Below are 11480 nucleotides of genomic sequence, written 5' to 3' on the forward strand. Positions count from 1 at the left end.
CATTTTTACGAACTCAAGGCAATATATAAGAGATCCACTGCCCTGACTGCAGTCTTACTGTGTCAAAAATGCCCAGAATTAATACAGATGTCTTGAAGCACAGAGTACTGAACTACAATGGTTTATAATTGATTTAAAGCTATTAAAAAATGAACAGAAGGAATCAAGGGAAACTAGGAAAAAAGCATGCATTTTACGGATACAGAACCTTTAAATATTTGTTTTTGTTTATTTATTTTTGAGAGAGTATGAGCAGGGGAAGGGCAGAGAGGGAGGGAGACACAGATTCGGAAGCAGGCTCCAGGCTCTGAGCTGTCAGCATTGAGCCCACTGTGGGGCTCAAACCCACAAACCATGAGATCATGACCTGAGCCAAAGCTGGACACTTCACCGACTGAGCCACCCAGGCACCCCACAGATACAGAACTTTTAAAGAAAAGAAACAAAAACTAGAAAACTCAGAGGAAGCACCTTGGGGATGGTTCATAAGTTCTGCCCTGGCCAACAGAAGAGTTTTATGTAATGTATATAATTCTCTAATACACCCTAGGTAATACCCTACTATATCATACAACTACATACACATACATGAATACCACTTACAGTATTTGCTAAGAGATGAAGACAGACAATAGTAATTTCAGAATATCCATCCCCATTAATGAGAAGTTCATTTTGATAGACTATGAATCCAAGGATACAAACCAGAGGAAAAAAAAAACCCTAAGCATACGCAAAAGGCTGAACAGTCATAACGTAAATGGGGCTGATAGAAACGGTAGCAAACAGAAGAATTTCCCTCTTCTTTTAACCTACTTTTAGACAATGGCTTACTCCACTGGAGAGTATTTTATGGGTGCAGGAGTTTCCAGGCCACAAAAATCCTTTCAACCAATGACAGCAAGAGTGTCTCACTTTGATCTCCAATTCACATAGCTGGTTAGAAAGACTCACTGTATTCAGCACTGGTCTCCTTTCTCCCTCTTCCAAACCCCCCAAATTCAAATAAACAAAACAGAAAAGAAAGTCAGTGCTTAAAAGTTCCCCCCACCACCATGCCTGCACCCTGGTGCAGCAGATACAATCTAGGGCGGGGTCCCAAGTAGAATTGGCCCCTGGGGGGCAGTAAATGAGAGGCAGGAGTCTACTCGGTCCCCCTGGTCCTGTAAATTGCTACCGAGTGACCTGTGAGCCAGGAGTCTGCACGCAGAGGAGCCGGGCTCATGCCAGGGGATGAGTTTCTCTTACAGAATGGGCATGGGTCCGAAGTAAAGCAAAAAAAACATCGATTTCCATCTCCCCATCCCACCCCTCACTCTTGTCAAGGCAAGCCTCCTTTCTCACATGAGGGAACCTGGCTGCAGGGATGCCCTCGGAGGGGTTGGGGGTGGATGGTCTCCCCTGCAGTGAGGGGCCTGGTGAGGCTCACAGCATCAGTTCGCCTGGACTAACGTAAGAAAATTCCACAGAGTGGGTGGTTTAAACAACACAAACTGATTTTCTCCTAGTTCTGGAGGCTGAAAGTCCCGGATCAAGGTGTGGGCTGATTTGGTTCCTGCTGAGAGCTCTGTCCCTGGCTCGCAGACAGCCGCCTCCTCGCCATGTCCTCACGTGGCGGAAAGACACCCAGTTCCCTGGTGTTCTTCTCAGGAGGACTCGAGTCCTATCAGATCCCCGCCCCACCATGAACTTCTTTAACCTTGAGGACTTCCTTCGAGGCCCTATCCCCGAACACAGACATGCAAGGGGGCTAGGACCTCAACAATGAACACTGGGTAGGGGTGCACACTTCAGTCCAGATGGGGGAGCTGGCCCAGGCAGGGCCAGCAACTGGATCATAACTGGGGCTAGGGTTTCCACACGTTCCACGGCACTGAAGTGACCCTCCTTCAGTATGAAGAAAAGGACCCAAGAAAGAGGAAGAGGGCTGAGTAACGCAGGGCTGTGGACTATGGATCAGGAAGGCAGAAGGAACGGGCAGCCGCCAGACAGCAGGCACTGAGCGGATCACTCGTGAGAGATGTGGATGAGGAGCAGAGGTCAGGAAAGCTGCCCAGGGGTCACTCAGCTAAGAGGGGCCAGGCAGGGACGGGCACTGAGGCAGCCAGCCAGGAGGAGGGCAGCCCTCCTGGCCTCCATGACAAGTGGGGAGGGAAGAGACCCAGGAAGGGGCAATGCTGGAGCCTGGGGAGGGTGGGAGGGAGGAAGGGGCAGAGGCCAGGACTGGAGGAGGCAGAAAAATGAAAGGCAATGGTGGAGACAGGAGCCGGAAGCGCCAGGCTGCAGCTCTCCCCAGAGCCATACTGTGGGCCGGCACGTGCCAGGTCCTTTACAAAAGGATTCAGTTCTTCTTCACAGCCCTGTGATGGTGACAATTCTTCCTTTTCCTGAACGCACATACAGGCCCCGAGCTGAAGGAACCCCACTAGTGGCTCGTGCCTCAGGGAGGAGCAGACACAAGACCCAGGAGGGGTTCAAGGCCAACCCCAAGGCTGGAGGCAAAGTCTCCAAACCCAGAGACCTTTCTAGACCGGCCTGAGCTGGCACGTGCTGCCTAGGGCCAGGAGAAATGAGTTAGTGCTTACGGCCAGACCTGGCTCACAGCAAGTGCTGCTCAGTTAATGATAACTGCTATTACACAGACTCAAAATAAGTGTTGTGTTTGGTATCAGAGCCATCTGTATACAGATCTCTTTCTTCCCTCTATCAGGTGTGGAGACGGTCTGTAATTTACCGTTCCATCCACAACACTAATCGCGGTGCCCTCCACAGAAGAGATGATCGATAAAAGGCTGGATGAGTGAATTAATTAACTGATAGAGAAATGTACCATGCAGGGGACATGAGAATAAGGCAAAGAAGGCAGAAGGTAAATGAGAAAATCGACAGATGGGCAAAGAGTGGACACACATAGACACACATAAATGAAAAGATGCAAAAAAAAAAAAAAATGGCAAAAGATAATACGTACGGGGGAAAAATGGTCTGGGTTCAATGATTTGTGTCTCCCCGGAGTGTCTTTCAGGACCAGAAGTATTTCACTGCTACCAGCTATCATCATCTATTTTCTTCAGCACGCCAGATAAGAACAAATAAATAAACGGACATCACAGTTACTAGGAATTAAGCACCCTCCGCCCAACCTCCTGCTAGCCCAGGGGTGACATTCTGCATGTGACTGAGTTCTCCCGGGCCTTTTCCTGCAAAGCACAATAGCAAACATCATGCTGCACAGGGCAAGGCGACCCCAGACTCAGCGGGAAGGCTACGAAGACCTAAGCCGACACTGAGGCTGGTTGCGTGAGCTAGCTCAGCGGCTCTACTCTATTCTGGCGGTTTTACACTTAACTTGCCCCTTATTTCATGGCAGGAAAACCCATCTGTGGGTCCATTCAAGCTTAGAGAAGAGGTAAACCAGGCAGCATTAAATTTCTGCTATTGGATGTCTTTTGATTGGTCACTTTTACTCCGTTTTAATTTTATTTTTGTGACTGATGGGAATTACACGCATATGTCCCTCCCATGATGACACCATCACAATTTTCCATGGCTAATAGATGTCACAGGAGAAGGAAGCTTCTAACTGGGCTCCTTGGTAGGGAGGGGAAGACTGTCCTCAGTTCTTTTCCCACCAGTACACAAACACCGTGGCCACCTTGGGCTCTCAACCACATTACCCAGAACCAAATGCCCGCTCCAGAAAACATTTTGAATTGTGAGGCTGCTCACCCCTGCATTCACAATTTCTTAACTTTAGCCACATATTAGTACCATAGGATGAAATACTATGCATTGCTTAAAAGCATTGAAATGGGGGGGCGCCTGGGTGGCTCAGTCGGTTGAGTGTCCCACTTCGGCTCAGGTCATGATCTCACAGTCCATGAGATCGAGCCCCGCGTCGGGCTCTGTGCTGACAGCTCAGAGCCTGGAGCCTGCTTCGGATTCTGTGTCTCCCTCTCTCTCTGCTCCTCCCCTGCTCATGCTCTGTCTCTGTCTCAAAAATAAATAAAAACATTAAAAAAAAAAAAAAAAAAGCACTGAAATGGGAAATGTCAGAAACACTATTGATCACGTACCTTGTCCACTCCCTGGGGCCTGGAGCGGTGGATGGACACCAGACCCAGATCAGGGAGACAGATGCTCCCTCCAGAAGCCAAATTTTCATACCCTTTGTTCATAATTTTGAAGGTGCTATCATTTCCACTAGACTGAGCAAGAATCTTTTACGGAAAGCACTTACTACAATGGCCTGACCCATTCACACGCTCCATTGAAACGCTAGCAGTTAGTAGCATACACGAATGATAATAGTACATTCACGCTCACTTGTGTTGTGCAAACCTCTTCACATCGTATACTCCTCCGCCCTCCCCACTAGGACACGGGAAGGCCGAAAGGATGCGCTGTTCCTCTGGGCATCCCTAGCACAGTCTCTAGCACATGGTAGAAACGCACGTAGAAATAGTTCTTGAAGGCCGCATGCCCCTTCGCTTCCATAGAGGCCACACCAACACTTTCTGACCTCAAAAGGAAATCCGAAACAATGTGCTATGTAAGCAAGTTCATCTCTCCTCGCCCCTTCCCCCCCTAGCTCCACGTGCAGGAGGAAATGCTTCTCACTGGCTATACAAATGAACACGTGCCCCACCGTGTGCACGGTTTGCAGCCAGCGAGTGAGGCCAGCTCGGAGCCAGTTCTGCATCAAGCTACTTTCACCCTAAACAGAAAGCATGCTGTATGTAAGCGACGGGGCAGGATCTCCGCATGAGGGCACCGTGCAGTCACTAGCTCTGCTTTTTGCCTAAAATTCTGTCAAAGGCAACTCAGATTGACCTGTAGAATGGTTACCATCTAAGCAACATGTGAATAGGAACAAATTAACACAGAGACTGTTAACCATGCCTCCATCCCAGGGATGACAGGCAAGTCGTGCGTCATGTGCTGGGTTACTTGTGCCGCTAAAAACACACCTCACTAATTAAAAATGGAAAACCAACCAACTAAATGATCACAAGGGCCGCTTTAGCTCATAAATATGCCAGTTAGCACACTATGATTGATAAGGAAGTTCTGACATCAACTAGAGAAAAGATGTAAACTAAAAAAGCCACGTTCTCCTAAGAGCAGAGTAACACTTTCAACAGAACCAATGACCACTCGTTCACATCTAAGACTGCCTTTACAAAGACTGTAACAGGTATGTCTTCTGTTCACGCAGCACGCGTGCTAGAAATTCATGCTGGACAAGGACACGTATTTCTGTTCTCTGTTAAAGCCCAAACGCAGCTGATGTGGTAGAACATGTGGCCTGTAAGGAACGGAGTTCTCTCCATACCTCTGTCGTCCAGACAGTAACCAGATGAAGACTGTGCACCATTAAGGCTGTGAGTCACGGAACATATATACATCAACTTTTACACGTTGCACTTTACTTTAGGAAAGTAAAACAAGACCAAACTGCTTTTTGCTAGCTGAGATATTTTTTTTTACAGAAAAGAGACTTCTCTAAAGCAACTCTGCAAAGGATTCATGTGAATTGCTAAATGTCTCCTCCTCTAAAAGACACAAGGCTAGTCTTCCACAGCCACCACGTTCCCCTGGACGTGGCCCAGCGTGATGACGGTGTCCTCGGACTTTACCTGTCACCCTGCAGCTGTACAAGTCCATTCCAGGGACAGGCTAGCACCTAACAGGTGAGCCAAGGTGGAACCAAGACAGAGGCAGAGAAGCTTGCATCCGTGTTCTTCTCCACCTCCCAATAGCATGTGTCCCAAGGGAGCATGGTGGGTGAGCCCCTAACCTTACAGTATGACTTGTGGCCTTATAAGAAGACAGAGACCCAGGGCGCCTGGGTGGCTCGTCAGGTAAGCATCAGACTTCAGCTCAGGTCATGAATTCACAGTTCGTGGGTTCGAGTCCCTTGTCAGGCTCTGTGCTGACAGCTCAGAGCCTGGAGCCTGCTTTGGATTCTGTGTCTCCCTCTCTCTCTGCCTCTCCCCCACTTGCACTCTTTCTCTCTCTTTCAAAAATAAAGATTGGAAAAAAGAAGAAGAAGAAGACAGAGACCCATGGGGGCCACCACGTGATGATGAGGGCAACGAGTGCAGCCACAAGCCAAGGAACCCCAGTGCCTGGGGCAACCGGAAGCCAGTAGGAGGCAAGGAAGGATTCTCCCCCTCCAGGTGTCAAAGGGAGAGGGAACTGTCAACACCTGGACATCAGACTTCAGGCCTCCAGAACTGTGACACAATTAACTTCTGTTGCTTTAAGCCACGGAGTCTGTGGTACTTGGTGGCCGCAGCCCTAGGAAAGGCACGCAGGTAGTTTCTGGGGACACGGGAGCTACTTTCCAAGCCAGACGGCTGCCACCCTTCCAGCACGCTCCAGCCTGCCCTGTCCACAGCCCAGCGGTTTGGAAGGCGCATCAGAGAGCCAAACTTGGGAGAAAGAACCAGATGATCTTCTCCTCAACTTTAGCCATTTAAGGGCTTTAAAACGGTCGCAAAGTCATACACAGAGCATGAAAAGTCTCTTTTAGAGCATGATCAAAGAAATTAAAACACCTCTGAGCAGACAATGGCTTGGGTATCTCTGAGGAAAGAAACATAATGCAATCATCACCAGACTCGGTGACCACGAAACACTGTTCTCCAGAACTTACAGTGCTCTTAAGGAAGAACAAAAGAAATTACTTAATCATTTAAAATAAAATTAAATAAATAAATAAATTAAATTAAATTAAATTAAATTAAATTAAATTAAATTAAATTAAATTAAAAAGCTTCCATAGAAGACAGTCAACAGAAAATCACTCCCCGAGGGTACGGGTAGGTGCTGAAATCCAAGTATCAACATTGCCATAACAAAAGTAACATTATCAGCTCCAACAACAGTTACTAACATACACAGTTTTACCCGTGTAACTGACCTAAAGCCCCCCACATACGGAATGGAACGCTTTACAAATTACCAAGCACTCTTCATAAAGGATTAGCAGTTAAGGCAAACAAATCTAACTACGTCCTGTGCTGCCATTAGGAAATATGGCAGCAAAGGGCAGCCAATGGCAACATTAGGTGCAAGGCCACACTGTGCCCCTGCCCCTCCCCCACCCAGCTCCTTCCACCTGTGCAGAGGGGAGACTTTGGTGGGGAGCTGGATGCCCCAGGACGTGCAGACCCTACTTTACTGTCCACCTTCTGTCCTCATCCTCCATAGGTAGAAAAGTACCTCGTGCGTGACTGGCTTACTGAATTGTAACAAGGTGTCCCTGCAAGGCACACACCTAGGCTCCTCATTTCAGAAGAATCTCTCGCGGTCCCCAGCCAGCTGCACTGCTCCCTGACGAGGCCATCGGCATTCCCGAGCACCTTCCTCATGAAGCAGGGCTCACCAGACGTGAGCTCAAGTCTGTGGGGAAGGCTGTCCATCTCCCGGGTTTTAGGAAGACGTGTTCAAAGCACACACATGCTAGAAGGACGGTCAGGGAAGCCTCTTTTCTTAGTGACAATCTACGAGGTTCCCCAAGGAAAGGAGGGATGCAGACCGGCCACGCTCAGGGCTAGGTTACAAACGGCCCTTTTGGCACCTCTAAACACGACTCAGAACATTTTCATTGCCATTACTGTTCAGTTTTCAATCTACATATTTTAAAGAGGAGCCCACGGTGAGGCTTGCCAGACCCCTTTTGGCACTAATTCAGCAGCAGCTAAGACTCAGGCTCACTCTGTTTCCCCGGCTGCTTCGGCAGCAAGCACGGCAGGTCTTGCGAGGATTTTAAAACCACCTTTCATAGAATTTTAAGGTCGCCCGCTTTACTTTCCAACAAAGTACAAAGAAAGAGAAGTACTAGCTACTAGCGGAATTCAAGAGCAGGGTGATGGGAGCACAGACATGATGTGTGGCCAGCATTCGCGAGGTAAGGACTTGTGTCGCACTTAAATTCACTTTCATAGTTAAGAAAGGAGTGCTGAGTATACATGGCGTTTCCCCTCAAGTTCTCCAAAGGCCTTCAGCCCAACCATCACCTGAGGTGGAGAGGTGGAAGGCACGGGACTGGTGTTGAGGGAACATTGGCCGCAAGGGGCAGGCAGATGACTGGTTCCCTCTGGTCTGTGGGAGGCCATCAGGGATGTGCCTGGTGTGTCTCCCCCCGCCCCCGCCCCCCACCCCGGGCCAGAAGGAGAGCCCATCACTTGTCCCCAGGTCTGTTCAGCCGGTCTGCTGACGACAAGACCAGGAAAGTCACCCTCCCAAACTATTCAAAACTAGTGATGGGAGGAGCGAGAAACCACCTAGTGAGACTTCCCACTCAGATAGAATCCTGATTCCCAGGCAGACGCTGGGTTTTACAACCTGCAATCTTGGTGCTGGGGGCTTCCCATCGTGGTCACAGGTTAGCACGTGGCCACCCTTCCCCCCAGCTTTTCTCTAGCAAGAATGGAGTGAGGGAGCGGATGGACCCACAAGGAAATCAGGTCTTTGTCCACGAGCCGCTCCCTTGGCTTAAGGGACCCAGCGTCTTCAGTTCCCTCGGATACTGTCATGTTGATACCAAAGCAATCGGCAGCTCTATGTATTTGATCTCAACCCAAATGCGTTACAGCAAGAAATAAGCTGGGACTAGTATATATGCACGTACACCAGTTCATTCGGCAAACACCCAGTGAGCCCGACTACACCGCCAGAGTCCTTCTACTTACGGACTCAGGTGCCAGATGAAGACACAGACGTGGACACAGGGAGATGACGGCTACCACTAGTCACAGACAACACTGACTGCAGGGTTATCACACGCCAAGTATAACAGGCTCTTTTCAGGCACCACTCTTTACATACCTTACAACTCTCCTACGAGATAAATATGACCATTGTCCCCATTTCTCAGATAGGAAAACTGTGGCACGAAGAGCCTTACCAGACCACAGTCACACAATGCCAGGTGGAAGGCCATGATCCACGCGAGGGGACCAGATCTGTACTGCCTCTCGGGATTAAGGGTGTGAGTGTTCAAAGGCAGATGTACAGGAGAGGCCCAGGAAGCCTCCTAAGATGGGGCCACCAGTTCTAGTTCTAGGGTGATCCAGATGCTTCAAAGGACCGATGCCACTTCAGTCCTGCCATGTGCAAGGAGGTGAGCAGTGGTGGCGGTGGGGGAGGCAGGCCGAGTGCTGGGAACAGCATGTGCAAAGGCACCGTGTGTGAAAGTGCCTGGCCTCGTTGGAAGGGACCAGTGTGATCAGTTCATAAAATTTTAAAAGTACTAAATGGTGGCAGATGAAGCAAAGATCCCATTTTTTAGGGCCCTTTAATAACCCTAAGGAGCCCAGACCTTATCATGAAATGGGGACCCAGAGGCTTATAAGGAGAAAAGTGTAACAAGAAGATCTGTGTATTAGAAAATCAAGTCCAGTACCAATAAAAGGCGTTGATGAGAGGGAAAAGAGTCCAGAAGCAGGAGGACGAAAGGGCTATGGCAAAGTGGGAGAGAAAGGCCTGATCCGGGCCATGCGAAGACAGAATGTCAGTTTTTCAAGGCTCGGCAACCACACGCTACCTTCTGGTCTGTGACTGTTGGCTGAGTGTAATTACTAATAGTGCCCTTTTCTGCCCCCAAAGGTGTCCTGGTGAAAAGACGGCCACCTTATTCCACACCCATTTGGACACTATGTAGGGCAAGAGGGAAAAGCAGGATTTGAGGATGAAAATAAGAATTTTAATCCAGATACCAAATAAAAACAAGGGTGCGTGTCTTTTACACACATTTACATACATAAAAACCACACTATGGAAATATGGTGATAGATATCCAAGCATTTATGACTGTCAATGTCCCCCATTTAACCTAAATGCTGGGAAGCAAAGCTTTTGCACTGAAAATTTCACTTTCAGAAGCTTTCAAATATTCTACGATATATATTAGTCTTGATTAATCTCATAATCAGAAATTTTTTTTTTAGTAAAAACGTATGCCTCGTTTCTAGTGCATCCAAAATATTTTTCATCAAAGCGATGCCATATCATGAGGAAAAAACAAAACTAAACAAAATGGGAGGAGGAAGAGCTTGCAAAGAGGGTCGAAGTGAATTAAATAATAGAGGAACAGCAAAGTCCGGAGAATTCAGTCAGTTGTAAAGCGTGTGGGCGTGTATACGGTATTATGTAAGCCAGCAGAAGGGAGTCTGATCACACATCCCCACACAGGCAGTGGCATCCCCACGCTGCTTTTCGCACGTCGGTTCCTCTTTTTGTGCAGCTAAGAAAATGAGTCCCATCCTACTGCCTATATGAACCCCACAAAACAAATGTCCTGCTAGGGATGTACGTGTGCCCACAGGGAAGCGTGCATTTTAAACCATACACTAACCAAAGGGTCCGATTCAAAAGCCACATTGTTAGTGGAATAAAACCAGCATTCTTTATGCCTTCCCTCCACCTGTGCCAGGCTCAATCGGTGAGGAACAAGTTCTCCCTTCTCCCTACCCACCCATGGAGCCACGGTCCTCTACCATGTCTGGATGAGGGACTGTATTCTGTGCCCGGAAGCCACATTTTGCTATAACGCTGCAAGCCTCTCACTTAGTAGGGGTACAAGGCGATGCCGCTGTACTCTGATAAAGGATGATAAGGGCAATCGACTTAAAGTATCCCCTTTAATTAAATTAATGCAAAAAGATTAAAAGCTCGGGGTGTCATCTTCTTTGTTCGTTTCAGGAGGGACTCGAATAAACCCATTTTACTAACCATTCCGAATCAAATTATTCTCAATAATTTCTCAATTTAATACTTCACAAAAACCAAATTTCTGAGTTTAAAAGAAGATATTCTTAGAGCAAATTCATGACACTCTTTTTAAAATAGCCACGGGCTCGATTTATGCACACAAGCAGCAGTTGCAAGGGCATTATTTCCTATAGTCCAAGGAGAAACGCACTGGGGCTCCGGCCGACGATGCCCTGCCAGCTGATACAGTCACAGCACCTGGCACTACTGTGTGGAGGCCTGCTCGGGAAAAGTCCAGAGGGAGGCTGCCCAGAACCAGTGGCTTCCCCTCTGCCCTCAGCTGCCCTTCTGCCCATCCCCATGCACACGTAATAAGGGCAGGCGTGTTCTCCGGAACACCCTCCTCCTCCCCTTGCAGGAGATGGTCCACGGACCAGCTCAGAGTGGGCACCTGACCAACGTGGACCAGAGAAGGGCCAGCCTGAGAGGTACTGTACAGAACACTCTGCTAGGCCCACGGCCTCCGTGCTGTTGCTGGGGACTGCCCACCACATGTGCCGAGGGAGGGAAGCCAGTCTGCAGGGTGCATGCAGACAGAGGCAGAGCAGAGAGGCAGGTGGCTTTCCCGGTCCCCCCCCCCCCACAGGATTTCCCAGCCAAAATCCCACCCTTAGGACAACTTCGTCTCATGCTTCAGGGAGCTCAAGAGGGGTACCAGCTCCTCTGAGCACAATGGGGGGAGACCGGGAGAAGAGGCC

At 48.8% G+C, this 11480-nt stretch overlaps 1 protein-coding gene across 3 annotated transcripts in view; it reads right to left on the minus strand.

The window, feature by feature from the left end:
- NCK2 (NCK adaptor protein 2) overlaps positions 1–11480 on the minus strand; it is a 153292-nt gene that overhangs the window by 102713 nt on the left and 39099 nt on the right. The gene's annotated exons all lie outside the window — the stretch shown is intronic.

This window comes from Lynx canadensis, chromosome A3 (assembly GCF_007474595.2).
Source record: "Lynx canadensis isolate LIC74 chromosome A3, mLynCan4.pri.v2, whole genome shotgun sequence".
In the NCBI taxonomy this organism is placed as follows: Eukaryota; Metazoa; Chordata; class Mammalia; order Carnivora; family Felidae; genus Lynx; species Lynx canadensis.